This window comes from Elephantulus edwardii, unplaced genomic scaffold, assembly GCF_000299155.1.
Source record: "Elephantulus edwardii isolate Elephantulus edwardi_28Jun2011 unplaced genomic scaffold, EleEdw1.0 scaffold00379, whole genome shotgun sequence".
Classification (NCBI taxonomy): Eukaryota; Metazoa; Chordata; class Mammalia; order Macroscelidea; family Macroscelididae; genus Elephantulus; species Elephantulus edwardii.
The window spans coordinates 1,167,083-1,181,075 of NW_006400129.1; the positions used below are offsets into that span (position 1 = coordinate 1,167,083).

A 13,993-nucleotide genomic window follows, 5' to 3' on the forward strand; every position below is an offset into this window, starting at 1 on the left:
TTTGCACTCTTCCTGGATGATACCCTTGATATCCTCCCACAACTCATCTGGTCTTCGCTCATTAGTGTTCAAGGCCTCACAGGTGTTGCTGAGAAGATGGTTCTGAAATTCAGGTGGGATAGACTCAAAGTCATATTTTGGTTCCCATGGATTTGGTTTCATTTTCCTTAACTTCAGCTTGAACTTGCGTATGAGTAGTTGGTGCTCTGTTCCACAGTCAGCTCCTGGCCTAGTTTTCACAGCTGATATTGAGCTTCTCCAGGGGTTCTTTCCACAGAATCCAATACAATGGTGAATAGGAGTGGTAAAAGTGGCATTCTTGTCTGGTCCCTGTTTGCAAGGGAATACCTTTAGTTGTTAATGAGAATGATGTCAGCTCTTAAGTTTCCATTAACCAACATCACTATGTTGAAGAGCTTTACCCTTCCTATTTTGCTAAGTGTTTTAATCAGGAAGGGGTATTAAATTTTGTCAAAGGTCTTTTCTGCATCAATTGTTAGGATCATGTGGTTATTTGCTTTGTTAATATAAATTATGTTCATTCTTTTATGTTGAACCATTCTTGAATGTTATCTAATTTCATCATGATAATTTCAATTCTGTTCGGTAGGATTTTGGAATCTATATTCATGAGCAATTTATTAGTGTATGCTAGCTTCCCGGATTGACTATAGAAGTGTTCCTTCTCTATTTTTTCAAAATAATTTAAATAGAATTAATAATATATCTTCCCTTTGTTAGAGAAGTTTGAATTTAGCTGTGATGTGTCTAGGCCAGGATTTCTTTGAGGGAACAAAACCACTAACTTTCTTCTTTTATGATGGGATGAAAAAGTGTTCTACATCTGTCAGTGTCATTCTGGGTAAAACATGAGTTTAAAGAAATTTTTCCATTTTCCTAGGTTTTCAAACTGATCAGAGTATACCTTTTCATAATATTCCAATATTATCAATGTAATTTCATCTAGTTCTGTTGTGATGTCACTTCTATAATTTCTTAATCAAATTATCTGTGCATCTCTTTCCTTTCTTCTGTTAAGTTTCCCAATAGTTTGTCTATTGTTTATCTATGCCTTTGAAAAACTAGCTACTGATCTTGTTGATGGTTTCAATCATTTATCTGTTTATCTCATTGATTTCAGCTATTGTCCTTATAATTTCCTTTCTTCTAGAGTCTATCACGTTAGAATGTTGTTCTTTTTCCATCTGTTGGACATACTGATTTAGGTGAGTAATTTTGCTTCTTTCTCCCATTTTTTTGTGTTTGCCTACTGCAAAAAGGCTAGAGGGAAAGTGCAGGAAAGGAAGACCCTTGATAATATGCATTGAGTCAGTGACTGGAGTATTGGAGGTAAATGAGTCAGACGGAGACAGTAAGGCTGGCTCATGCTAGAGCAGGGTTCAGAGCTGTTGTACACAGGATTGCTATAAGTCACAAGCAACTCCATGGCCCAGAACAACAACATTGACAATAACCCAAATGTGTTCTTACAGGATGCTGTTTAGGTTCCACACAAGTGGTGGTGTAAGCTTCACTCTTTAATTTCTAGTTTTACGACATTATGGTCTGAAAAGATACTCTGTATTATTTTAATGTTTAATATGTTAAGGCTTGGTTTGTGCCTTCATGTATGATCAATTCTGGGGACTGTACTATATGCACTTCAGAAGAAAATGGAGTTTTAGTTGGGTGCAGTACCCTGAATCTATCCACAAGGTCGAATTTTCTGACTACATAGTCTAGATCTTTTGCACCTTTGTTAAGTTTCTTTTGAGATAACTTATGAGAGTGGTATATTAAAGTCTCCTACCACTATTGTGATGGTATTTCTTTCATCATATCTGTTATTCATTGTTTCATGTATTTTGAGGTCTATCATTTGGTAAGTAGACATTGACCAAGGTTATGTCTTCTTGATTTTTTAAATCATTAGACAGTGTCTTTCTTTTTCGTTTATGGTGGTATTCATACTGAGAATAGTGCTGCCACTCCTGCATTTTTGTGGATGTCATTTGCTTCGTATATATTTTTCTAGCCTAAGTGCTTGCTGCAGAAGGTAAAGGACTGCACCCTTCAATAAGATTGAAGCTCAACAACAAGAAAACAAAGATTCTGACCACTGGGCCAATTGGACACATCATGATAGATGGTGAAGAGATTAAGATTGTTAACAGCTTTAGTTTGTTTGGCTCCACAATCAACATCTTGGTAGCAGTAGCCAGGTAACTGAAAGACGAATTGTACTGGAAAAGTTCTGCTATCAAGGACCTCCCCAATGTACTGAAGAGCAACAATATCAGTCTGGAGACTAAGGCGCACCTGATTCAGGCCAGGGTTTTTGCAATTACTTGATATGCACTGGAAAGCTGGACAATGACTTGGGATGATAGAAGGAGAATTGATGCTTTTGAGCTGTGGTGCTGGATTACTGAATATACCATGGACTGCTAGGAAAACAAAAACGTCTGTCATAGAGAATGTGAGACCACCAGGCTGCTCCTTGAAGGGAAGGATTCTATAGCTTCATCTGACATACTTTGGAAATGTTGCAATGCAGGACCAATCCTTGGAGAGGGACATCATGCTTGGAAGGGTGGAGGGATGTAGCAAGAGAGGAGGACCCTCGATGAGATGGACTGATTCAGTGACTGGTATAATGGGGGTAAGTGTGTCAGAGACAACAAAATTGGACCAGGATAGAGCAGGGTTTCGGGTTGTTGTACATAGGGTTGCTATGAGTTGCAGGTGACTTGACGACACATAACAATAACTTGATTTTTATGCTGTTTCATTTTGTCTTAGATGTCTCTCTTGCAGGCAACATACTGATGATGGGGTTTGCTTTTAATCCATTCTACTACTCTTTTTCTCTTTATTGGTGCAGTTAGTCCATTCACATTAAGTGTGACTACTGACAAGCCAGGTTTTATCATTGCCATGTTGCTGTGTTTCCTTTTCTGTAGTTTCTAACTATTATGGTCTATCCAGTCTTTTTGTGTCTCTTGGTAAAGAACTTCCAACACAATTTCTCATAAAGATAGTATTCTTTCCACAAATTTCTTAAGTTCATGCTTTGTGGCAGCAATCTAATTTCTCTTTCATATCTGATGGACAGTTTTGCTGGATATAGGAACTTCTGTTGGCATATGTTTTCTTTCAGGCTTCTGTATATAACGGCATCCCACTGTCTTCTTGCTTGCACGGATTTTGCTGAGAAATCTGAACTTAACGTGACTTGTTCGCCTTTGTAGGTCACTGTTTTTCAGGCTGATTTGAATATTCTTTTTCTTTGATTCTGGAGAATTTTTTCCATGGTTTATCTTGATGTTTTTCTTTTGGGATATACTCTTTTTGAGGTTAACTGAGATTCCTGAATATGGATTTCCTCTCTCAACTTATTATCGGGGAAGTTTTTTTCTAGTACCCTTTCCACAATGTTCTCAGTGCTTTCCACACCCTCTTCCTGTTCTGGAATTATAATCAAATGCATATTGTTCCTTTTAAAGTCATCCCATATGATTCTAAGTTTTCTTCATTTTTCTTCTGTCTCTTTTCTGGGTCCCCCCCCCCACAACTACTGTGTTTACACTGAGGTTCATCTTCGAACTATCCGATTTTTTCCCTCCCCTTCACTTATGTTCTTTCTTTTCCTTCCAGCATGTTGGAATTTTTGTTTCAGTCTTGATGTCTTGCATTGATTTATTATGTATTTCTGTTATTTCTAGTACTTTTTTTGCTATACCGTCTCTTCTCTTGCTTTTAAGTCCCTGTACGTCTTCATCTGCAGTTTCAATTCATTCGTACATCTTTTAAAATATGTTCTGTAATTGTTCATGTTCTTTCATATCAATATATTTCTTTTGGTTCTCTCTGTCTGATATATGGCTAGGACTCCTTATTCCATAATTTTCACTTTTTTCATAGCTGTTATGTATCTCCACATCAATATATTTCTTCTGATTCCGTTGTTCAAGGATATTCACTTGATGGCTTCCTTTCTTTCTTCTATTATTTGTACATTTTGCAGTAGCTGTTCATTGACCCTGAGTCAATGTAATTCTTCTGCTTCACTGTCTCTTTGGTCTGGGTCTAAAATATGCTAGTAATCAGCTGCCAGCATAAAATGCTCCATTACGGAGGTGGGCAATTTCTCTACTGGAAAGACTTTCTGGACTTATGAAAAAACCAAGGTTTGTCTTTTTTTATTATTATTAATGTAAGTTTACAGAGACTTAAGATTTCCATTCATTCATTGTTGCATTTTTCTTCCTGCACACGCCTCCCAGCAATTTACCCTTCTTTGTGAAAACTGAATGAAAAATTCTTTCATTATTATATAATTCCTACCCCCAAGTCCACTCCACTGTGCAGCCTTCATTCTGGATTCCTATCAAGACAATCATGCCTAATCATATATCCCTTGTAAACAGTTCTCCCTCTGTTAAGTGCAGTATATATTATCCCCTTTCTCAGTCTTCCCTCAACCCCAATGCCAGTCCCATTTTACAACGGTGGCACTATTCAATATCTGTCCTTCTGTGACTGAGATGTTTCACTTGGAATAATGTCGACCAGGGTCACCCAATTTGTATAATATTTCATGAGTTCCTAGTTTTTCAATGCAGCATGATATTCCATTGTGTGACTATAAAAGTTTCACTATCTACTTGTTTGTTGATGGGCATATGGGTTGTTTCCAACTCTTTGACATTATGAACAAAGCAGCAATTAACATGAATGTGCATATAATTGCTTGAGTGGTGGTTATGCTTTCTTTAGGGTATACTCCCAGCTGGGCCAAATGGTATTTCTATTTGCAATTTTTTTAAAAACTGCCATACAGCCTTCCATAGTGATTGTACCATTGTACACCCCTACCAATAGTGAATAAGGGTTCCAGTTTCTCTGCAACCTTGCCAGCATTTGATGTTTAATGTTCTGTTAAATTTATTGTTACTAGGGTGAGATAATATCTCATAGTTGTTTTGATCTGCATCTCTCTTAGACCTAGGGATTTTGAACATTTCTTCATGTGTTTGTTTGCCATATGAATGTCTTCTGTAGCAAAGTGTCTGTTCATACCCTATGCCCATTTTTCAATTGGATTATTTATCTTGTGGTACTTGAGTATATGTCATTACCAAATTTTTTTCTCAGTCTGTGGTTTCCCTTTCTTCCCTGTTGCAGAAGGTTTTTTGATGTACATAGGGATTTGAATATAAGTCTCATTCATCAATTTTATCTTCTCCTGGTTGTAGATTTTTCAGGATACTTGGAAGACTGTTTATGTTGTGGATTAGGACTTCTAGAGTTCTTGCTAGCTTTATTTAATGAAGGTTATAGTCCTTGGTTTTAGTCTTAGGACCATGATCCAAGTTGATTTTGTTTTTGTGTATGGAGTAAGGTGTAGATCTTGCCTGAGTTTTCTACTGATAATCTTCCAATTTTACCAAGACATTTGTTAAAAAGGCTGTCGTTTCATCACTTAACTGAGTTCATCTTCTTGTCAAAAATCAACTGACCATAGGTAGATAGGCTGATGTGTGGACTCTCTATTCTACTCTATTTATCTATGTTTGTCATTTTACCAGTACCATACTGTCTTGACCACCACGGCAGTGTAGTAGGATTTGAAATCAGGGAGTGAGATGCCTCCTACCGTGTTTCTCTTTTTAAGGAGTTCTTTACTTATTGGGGGCCTCTTTCCATTCCAAATGAAATTGGAGAATGGAATGGGTATTTGTATTGGGACTGCACTGAACATTTGAAGTTTCTTTGGTAGTACTCTCATTTTCACAATATTCAGTCTTCCTATCCACGAGCAAGGGATATTCTTCCACTTCTCCAGGTTTCTTTTGGTTTCTTGTAGTAATGTTTTGTAATTTTCTTTGAATAGATCCTTTGTGCTTCTGGTTAGATTTACTCCCAAGTATTTTAACTTGTGATTAGGTATTGCAAAGGATATTGTTTTTCTTAGCTCCAGTTCTGTATTCTCTTTGTCACTATAAGGAAATCCAATTGATTTTTGTATGTTAATTTTATATCCTGCCACTTTGCTGAATTGATCAACTATGTCCAGTAGTTTTCTTGCTGAATCTTTGGGGTTTTCTAAGTATATTATCACATTATCTGCATATAGAGATAATTTTACCTCCTTTTTTTGCCAATGTGGATACCTCTTTTTTCCTTCTTTTGTCTTATTGTCATCACTAAGACTTTCAATACCATACTGAATATGAGAGGTCACAGTGAGCATCTTTGCCTAATTTCTATTCTCAAAGGGAATGCCTTTAATCTCTCTCCATTGAGAACAATGTTGGCTCTTGGGTTTGCATATATTCTTTTTATGATGTTGAAGAAATTCCCCTCTATTCCTATTTTGTTTTTTTATTCTATTCCTATTTTCGTGAGGGGTTTAATCAGGAAATGGTGTTGGATTATGTCAAAGGCCTTTTCTGCATTAACTGATGGTATCATGTGTTTCTTATTCTTTGTTAATGTGATGATTTACATTGATTTTTTTCTTATGTTAAACCATCCTTGCATACCTGTTATGAATTCCACTTGGTATGGTGAATTATTTTTTTTTATGTATCGTTGGATTCTACTGGCCAAGAGTTTATTAAGGTGTTTTGCATCAATGTTTATGAGAGATACTGTCCTGCAGTTTCCTATTTTGGTAGTGTCTTTACCTGGCTTTGTTACCAAGGATATGTTTGTTTTATACAAAGAGTCTGGGAGAAGTCCATCTTTTTCTATTTTCTGAAATAGTTTATGTAGAATTAGTGACAGATCGTCTCTGAATGCTTGATAAAACTCACTTGTAAAACCATTTGGTCCAGGGCTTTTTTTGGCTAGAAGTTGTTTTACTACTTTTTAAATTTCTTCTTTTGTAATAGGTCTGTTCAGGTGTTCATTTTCGGATTATGTCCCATTAGGTAGGTTGTGAATTTCTAAGTATCTGTCATTTCCTCTAGGTTTTCATATTTGAGTACAATTTTTTTTATAATATTCCAATGTTATCCTTTTTATTTGGTTCTGTTGTGATATTGCCCATTTTCTCTCTTATTCAGATTATTTGTGTCCTTTCCTGTTAGTTTTGCTAGTGGTTTGTCATTTTTTTTTACCTTTTCAAAGAACCAATTCCTAGGTTTGTTGATGGTTTCAACTGTTTCTCTGTTTTCTATTTCATTTATTTCTGCTCTAATTTTTATAATTTCCATTTCTTTAGATGGTGTCAGATTTTCTTGCTGTTCTTTTTCAATTTGCTGGAGATTTTGGGTTAAAGAGTCAATGGTCATTTTATTCCTGCCTTTTAATGTTTGCGTATTGTTATAAATTGACCTCTGATTACTGCTTTAGTGGTTTCCAAAAAGGTTTCTGTAAGTGGTCTTTCAATTGTCATTTGTTTCAAGAAACTTTCTAATTTCACTTTTTTTTGTCACTATTCATGGTTTATTTGGTGTTTTAGTTGGTATGATACTGTTGCAATGCTTATATGTAGATCTTTACATTTTACATCACATTATCAGAGTTGCATTATACATTACTCTGATAAATATAGTACACAAAATAAGATCCTTTGGAACAATAATGTACAAGACATGCAATACTAATTTCATTTTTTATGTCTTCTAGTACCCACTCTTGTTCAAGCAAGGTGTTGTTCAGCTTCCAAATGTATGGTTCTTTCTCCTTTATCCTCTTGTCATTAACCTTCTAATTCTGTAGCATTGTAGTCTGAGAAAATGCCTTTATTATTTCCATGTTTTTAAATTTATTGATGTTTGCCTTGTGACCTAAACTGTCTGGGGAATGTTCCACGCACATTAGAGAAGAAGGTATACTGTGGGTTGTTTTTTTTTGGTTTGGTTTGGTTTGGGAAGTTTTTTTTTGTGCATTCGCCTACAAATTTCTCAGATCAAGTTCATTTAATGTGTGGTTTAATTCTTGAGCATCTTTGTTGAGTTTTGGGTCTTGTTTTCTTTTTCTGGTAGTTCTAGCTTTTCTTGAAATTCCTGTAATGAAGTCTCCAACTACTATAATAGTGTTATCTAGTTCCTTTTTCAGTTTTGTTAATGTTTATTTTATTTTTTTTTTTGCAGGTGTTTCATTTGGTGCATAGATATTCATTATTGTGATGTCCTCTTGTTCTACTGACCTTTTAATCATTATGTAGTGACGTTCCTTGTCCTTTGTGATGGTTTTTCCATTGAAATTTATTTTATCAGAGATTAATATTGCGACTCCTGCTTTTTTATGGTTGCCATTTGATTGGTAACTTTCCCCCCACCCTTTTTAGTCTTTCTTTATCTTCATTTTTCAGGTGTGTCTCTTGTAAACAGCATATTGATGGATTTGGGGGTTTTTATCCAATCTGTTACTCTTTTTCTCTTCAGTGGTGCATTCAAACCATTCACATTCAGTGTGATTATTGAAAGGCAGGGTTTTATTGTTATGATTTTGTTGAGTTATTTTTTGGTGTTGTTGCTAGTTACTTTGATCCATTCTGCTTTCTTGTGGCACCTCTATAAGATTAACATCTCTCAGTGTTTCCTGCAACACTGGTCTTGTTTTACAAACTCCGTTAGGTTCTGTTCTTGGAATAACTTGATGTGTCCTTCATATTTGATAAACAGTTGTGTTGGGTACAGTATTCTTGGGTTCTTTGAGTGTTTGTTATATGTCTTTCCACCGTCTTCTTGCTCACAAGGTTTCTGCTGAGAAATTGGCACTTAGTCTTAGCTGCTCTCCCTTGTAGGTTACTCTTGTTTCTCCCTTGCTGCTTTCAGAATTCTCTTCCTTATCTTTGATTCTGGGAAATTTGACTAGGCTATACTTTGCTGTTGTTTTTCTTTTGCGGTCTATTCTATATGTTGTTTGCTCGGCTTCTTGAATATATATTCTCTCATTCTTCATTATGCCTGGGAAGTTTTCCTCTAGTAATTCTTCTGCAAGTTTTTTCTTGTTTCTTCCTCTTTTGGGATTCCAATGATGCGCATGTAATTTCTCTTGATGGTGTCCCACATTATTCTTAGGTTTTCTTCTTTTCCTTCCTTTTTGATTCTGCTTTTTGGTCTAACAGATCAGTGGTGACAATTCTATCTTCTATCTCACTGGTTCTGTGTTCCATCTCTTCAATCCTATTCATGTGTTCTCCATCCATCATGCTGACAGCATCTGAAACACTGGACCTCACATTCTGGATCATGGTTTCTTGTTTTTCTAGTACCACTAACGCCTTGCTTGTTTTATCTGCACTGTTTTGTACTATATTAAGCTCCTCCCGGTTTTTGCTTGGACTGTCCTGCAATTCAAGTTTGTCTTTCACCCACTGAAAATATTTAATCATTGTTATTTTAAATTCTGTGTCAGAAAGTTTCATCAGACTTTCTGGCTTTGGAAAATCCATGGATACTGTGTCACCTTTTCGGGGTGACATCTTGCTTTGCACTCGTGTAGGGTGTAGAATAGCTTGCTTCTTTCATGGCACTGATAGGCACTTAATCTGAAGACAATGCTCTAGAAATTGGTGGAGAAGCTAACCTGCCTGTGTTTTCCTCTGAACTTCTGACTCAAGGGAAAGTTCAGTTCAGGGCCTGAGAGAGCAGCCTCTTGTCGGTAAGTCAGATCAAGGTGATCGGATTAAAGGCAAGTTGATTGATTGGATGTGTAGGTATGGGTGTGGAGCCGAATGGGGGGGTGGGGCAAGGGCGATCACAGGCGCGGATCAGCCACTTGAAGGGACCTCACTCAGGTTTCAGCTGTCAGGATGTGCTCACAAGTGGGGTCCCTACTCAAATTCCAGTTGTCCATCTCCCACCCAGCAGCTCTTGCTCAGTGGTTCTTGCCAGTGGCCCTCACCCAGTGGCCCCTACCCCAGCAGGGCCCTGGTTGCAGCGGGGCTTAAGAAAACTCAATAAAATTCCCACTGACAAGCTCGCTTCTGGCTGGTCTGCGAAGTCCAAGAAAACTCAATCAAATTCCTACAGGCCCACTTGCTCCTGGGTGGTCTCCTGGCTGGTCAGCAGGGCCCAAGAAAACTCAGTCATATTCCTATTAGCCTGCCCAATCCACAGTGGTTGGCAGGGCCCAAGAAATTTGAGTAAAATTCCTACTGGCTCACTCGCTCCTGGGCATGCTCCTGGGCGGTTGGTGGGGCCCACAAAAACTCAGTCAAATTCCTACCAACATGCTCACTCCTGGGTGTTCTTTTGGGTGGTCGGTGGGGCCCAAAAAAACTCAATCAAATTCCAACAGTCCTACTCACTCTGAGTGGACCTTAAGAAATGCAATCCATTTCTCGCTAACCTGCTTTCTCCTGGAGGGTGTGTCCCACAGCAGCTCATATGGTGGCTTCTGCCTGGGCCCTTGGCTTGCTGCTCCTGTAGCTCCCAAGCTAATTATTTTAATAATAGTTCTGACTCAAATTCCTACTGTCCATGCCATACCACATTGGTTGGTCTCTGTGCACCATGTCTCTCTGGTGGCCTGTTTCTGTGCAGCTTGCTGCTCCTCTAGCTCCTCATACTGCTTTCTCCACTACCACCATCTTGGTTCTTGGAGAAGGTTTGCCTTTCTTAAAATCCTTCATCTCCTCTCTGGTCTGTAGTACAGTCCTGTAGGAACCTCCCCTCATTATAGCATCCTCCCTTTAATGTATACTGTCCTCTCTGTTCTGCGGATTAGCATGGACAGGTTCTCCAACTAGAGCAACTTCTGCCCAAGTGGGCTGCAGGCAGCTCCCTCCTTAGAATGTCAATGTGCCAGCTCTCACAGTGAGTCTCTTACCTGATTGCTGCCCATTTCCTGAAGTTTAATGTCCTCTTTGGTCTACAGAGTGGCATGGTCAAGTTCTCCAACTGAAGTTGGGGGTCAACCTTTTTGCCAATACCTTTAGTGCAGTTTGAAATTATTCCTTCATTACCATTTCTTATTGGCCATTTACTACTTCCTAAAATGGTTCAGTGTCCACCAATTCTTTTTCGTACAGTGACTCTTTATTCCTTCCATTTTCTTCTGATATACCATACAAGATCTTACTCAATTTGTTCTTCTCTTTGGTATTCTAATTCAAGCTCCCTGAATGTTTCACTGAAATAGTTAGAGAGAGGAGTGGTGGGTATTATTAGTGTAATTGTTTGATTATTCCCATACTGTTTGATTCTCTTATTTTGGAATGGGAATAAAGATGCATGGGTTTGAGTTAGTTGTCTTCTAATTTCTTGGCTTTCAGATTTCTAATTCCTTCTCTCTGCACATTGTTGTACTACCCTGCATTGTCTCCCCTAGCTACCCTGTGAAATTTTCTGGTCATCTGTTTAATTAGGTTCCAGTACTCTTGGTTAGTGTTTTGAATATTCTATGTGTACTCTCAATATCACCTACAAATAAAGTTAAGTTGTTCTTTGCCAACTTGGATGTCTCTCATTTCTTTTTCTTGAATTACTGTTCTAGCTAAAATTTCTATACAATATTGATTGTGGTAATAGTGGACATCCTTGACTGGTGCCTCTTATCAGCATGAATGCCTTTAATATCTCTTCCTTGAGGGTGCTTTATTGGTTTTTTAATATATGTTTTTAAGTATCCTGAAGAAATTTCCATCTAATCCTATTTTGTTGAGCATTTTACTAAAGATATGGTGTTTAACTGTGTCAAGTGTTTTCTCTACATGAACTGTAATGACCATGTGATTGTTCTTTTACTTTGTTTTACTGATGTGATGGAGTACCATGATTGTTTTTCTTATATTAAAACATCTTTAGGTATCTACTAGGAATCTCACTTGATTATAATAGTCTTCTGTTGGATTCTAATGGTTAGGATTTTGTTGAGGATTTCTCCAACTATAAGCATGAAGGACACTGGACTATACTTGTTTTGTTGTTATTAAGTACCATCAAGTCAGAATCTCCCTCCATAGGGCTTTCAGAGGCAGTTAATCACAAAGGAGGAGATTGCCCATCCACTACTAAGAATATACATTTACAAAATAAGACCCACAACAGAAACAGATATATGTCCATTTATGTTTGATACAGTGCTATTCACAATAGCAAAGAGATGGAAAAAGCCCAAGTGCCCATCAACAAATCAGTGAACAGAGAGAAATTATCGTATACAATAACGGATTGAATACACAGGATTGAAAAACAATGAAAATGCATGAACTATTTAACCATACAGACGTGTCTAGAATACTTTATGCTGAGTGACATTAGTCACAGAAGGACAAATACTGAATAAGGCTATTGATACAAAAAACTAGAGAATGGTTTACACACAGAGACTCAATCTAGTATGGTTAATGGGGGTAGAAGTACAGGAAGATATGAGAATAGGAACAAGGAAAAGTTAAATAAAAGACAATGAATATTTAATAGGACTCAGCAGTAGCAGCATATTAATAAATAGACAATGAACAAGTATCAGGATAAAAGGAATGAAAGTGGAATGAACAGACCATCAGCCACTGTCTATATTTTAATTATTTCTATGGAACAAACTGGGTATGGATGATTAAAAGGAAAAAATACACTTCAATATGTTTCATAAACTTTCACTCAAATCACATAAAAAAATTTTTTTTTAAAAAACGTAAGAAGACAGGATAGATATCAATCTACATAAATGTTTACTTAGGGCTTCTCTATGTACAGGAATATATGAGCAGAGAACACATATAATAAAAATGTACAAATAATCTTCTTTCTAAATGAAAGTAATAATCTTTCAGTATTCTAATGTAAATGTAATTTATATTAATTGGTACTTGCCTCACATCAGCATTAGCTATATAAAATGCATACATACAAAGGGTAAGCTAGTTTCTTAAATATAAAAAAAAGTCCTGAAAATGAAATAAAATTTCAAGAGAGTAACATCCCCAGAAAAATAGAAAATTATTTAAAGGATATTTGAAATTATGTTTTTTTATATACTTCTGTTACATCTGAAAATATTTTTGAATACTCTTACCTTTTTAACAGGTAACAAAGTGAAATGGATTGAGGCAGGAGCCACAATAATGGGCTCAAGTGCAGCAGTGATAGAGAGAATGGTCCAAGATTGGGCAGTGTTTCCTTCTAATGAACACATGGCTGCTATGCATCAGAGCTAGTTCTCAGCAAAAATTATTTTATCTGAAACTTCATCTGAGACTAGGTTACAATGTAATTCAAAGCAAGGTAATAAACCATACTATAATGCTTGCCTTATAACAGCAATTTCTTCTTTTTCGACCACTACTGCAGGAACAAGGCTCAGAAGACTGAAGTATCCAAGTTACCTCTTCTGTCTCTAATACTGCTTGATAGAAAGTTTTCTGGAAATCTGTCAGAGAACAATACACCATCTGTCAAGACCAAATAAATAGTAATTATTGTTAGTTACCTTTTTTAGTAACAGTTATCACATGCATCAGACTTTATAGGTTAAAAGAATGAAAAATGGCTTATAAAAAATTTCTCTTCCTTCTAGTGATATTGTAAGAAATTCTGATGACTTAGTCCCTATGATGTTCTGCTGATAGCCAAAGGCTACATCTATGCAGTGGTTAAAACTTGTAAGAGAATGATGAGAAGTCTCCTCCAAGATTTTTGTTGTTAGTTGTTAAACGTAATTCTTCCAAATATGACTCACAGAAACCCTACGAACAAAAGATAAGAGTCATGTATCACCAAAAGACGTGGAGCCTAGGGAACTCATGGAAGGTCACTATGACTTGGAATGCACTTGACAACAAAGAGTTTAAGAGTTACATTGTTATGACAATTTCTCCCAATCTTCCTCCTATACGAATTGCAACTTCATTTTTAAATAAACTTAAGTTTATTTTTTAATGAAAAGGAATAAAAATATAAAAACTATGTTATATGATTTCCTAATATAATGTTCAATACATTGTTGGTATTTTCAGGCTCTATACTAGCCCATCTTTTGCATTCCAGTCACCCATTATTATCAATGCATCTTGGTTGCATGTTCGATC

The 13,993-nt window shown here is 36.7% G+C and overlaps 1 pseudogene across 1 annotated transcript in view; it reads right to left on the bottom strand.

Moving 5' to 3' along the window:
• Positions 1-13,993, bottom strand: part of LOC102868519 — a 211,929-nt pseudogene that overhangs the window by 122,572 nt on the left and 75,364 nt on the right. Inside the window, exon 6 of the transcript XR_439035.1 lies at positions 13,217-13,357. The product of XR_439035.1 is annotated as an uncharacterized LOC102868519 (transcript). The remainder of the gene's footprint in view (positions 1-13,216; positions 13,358-13,993) is intronic.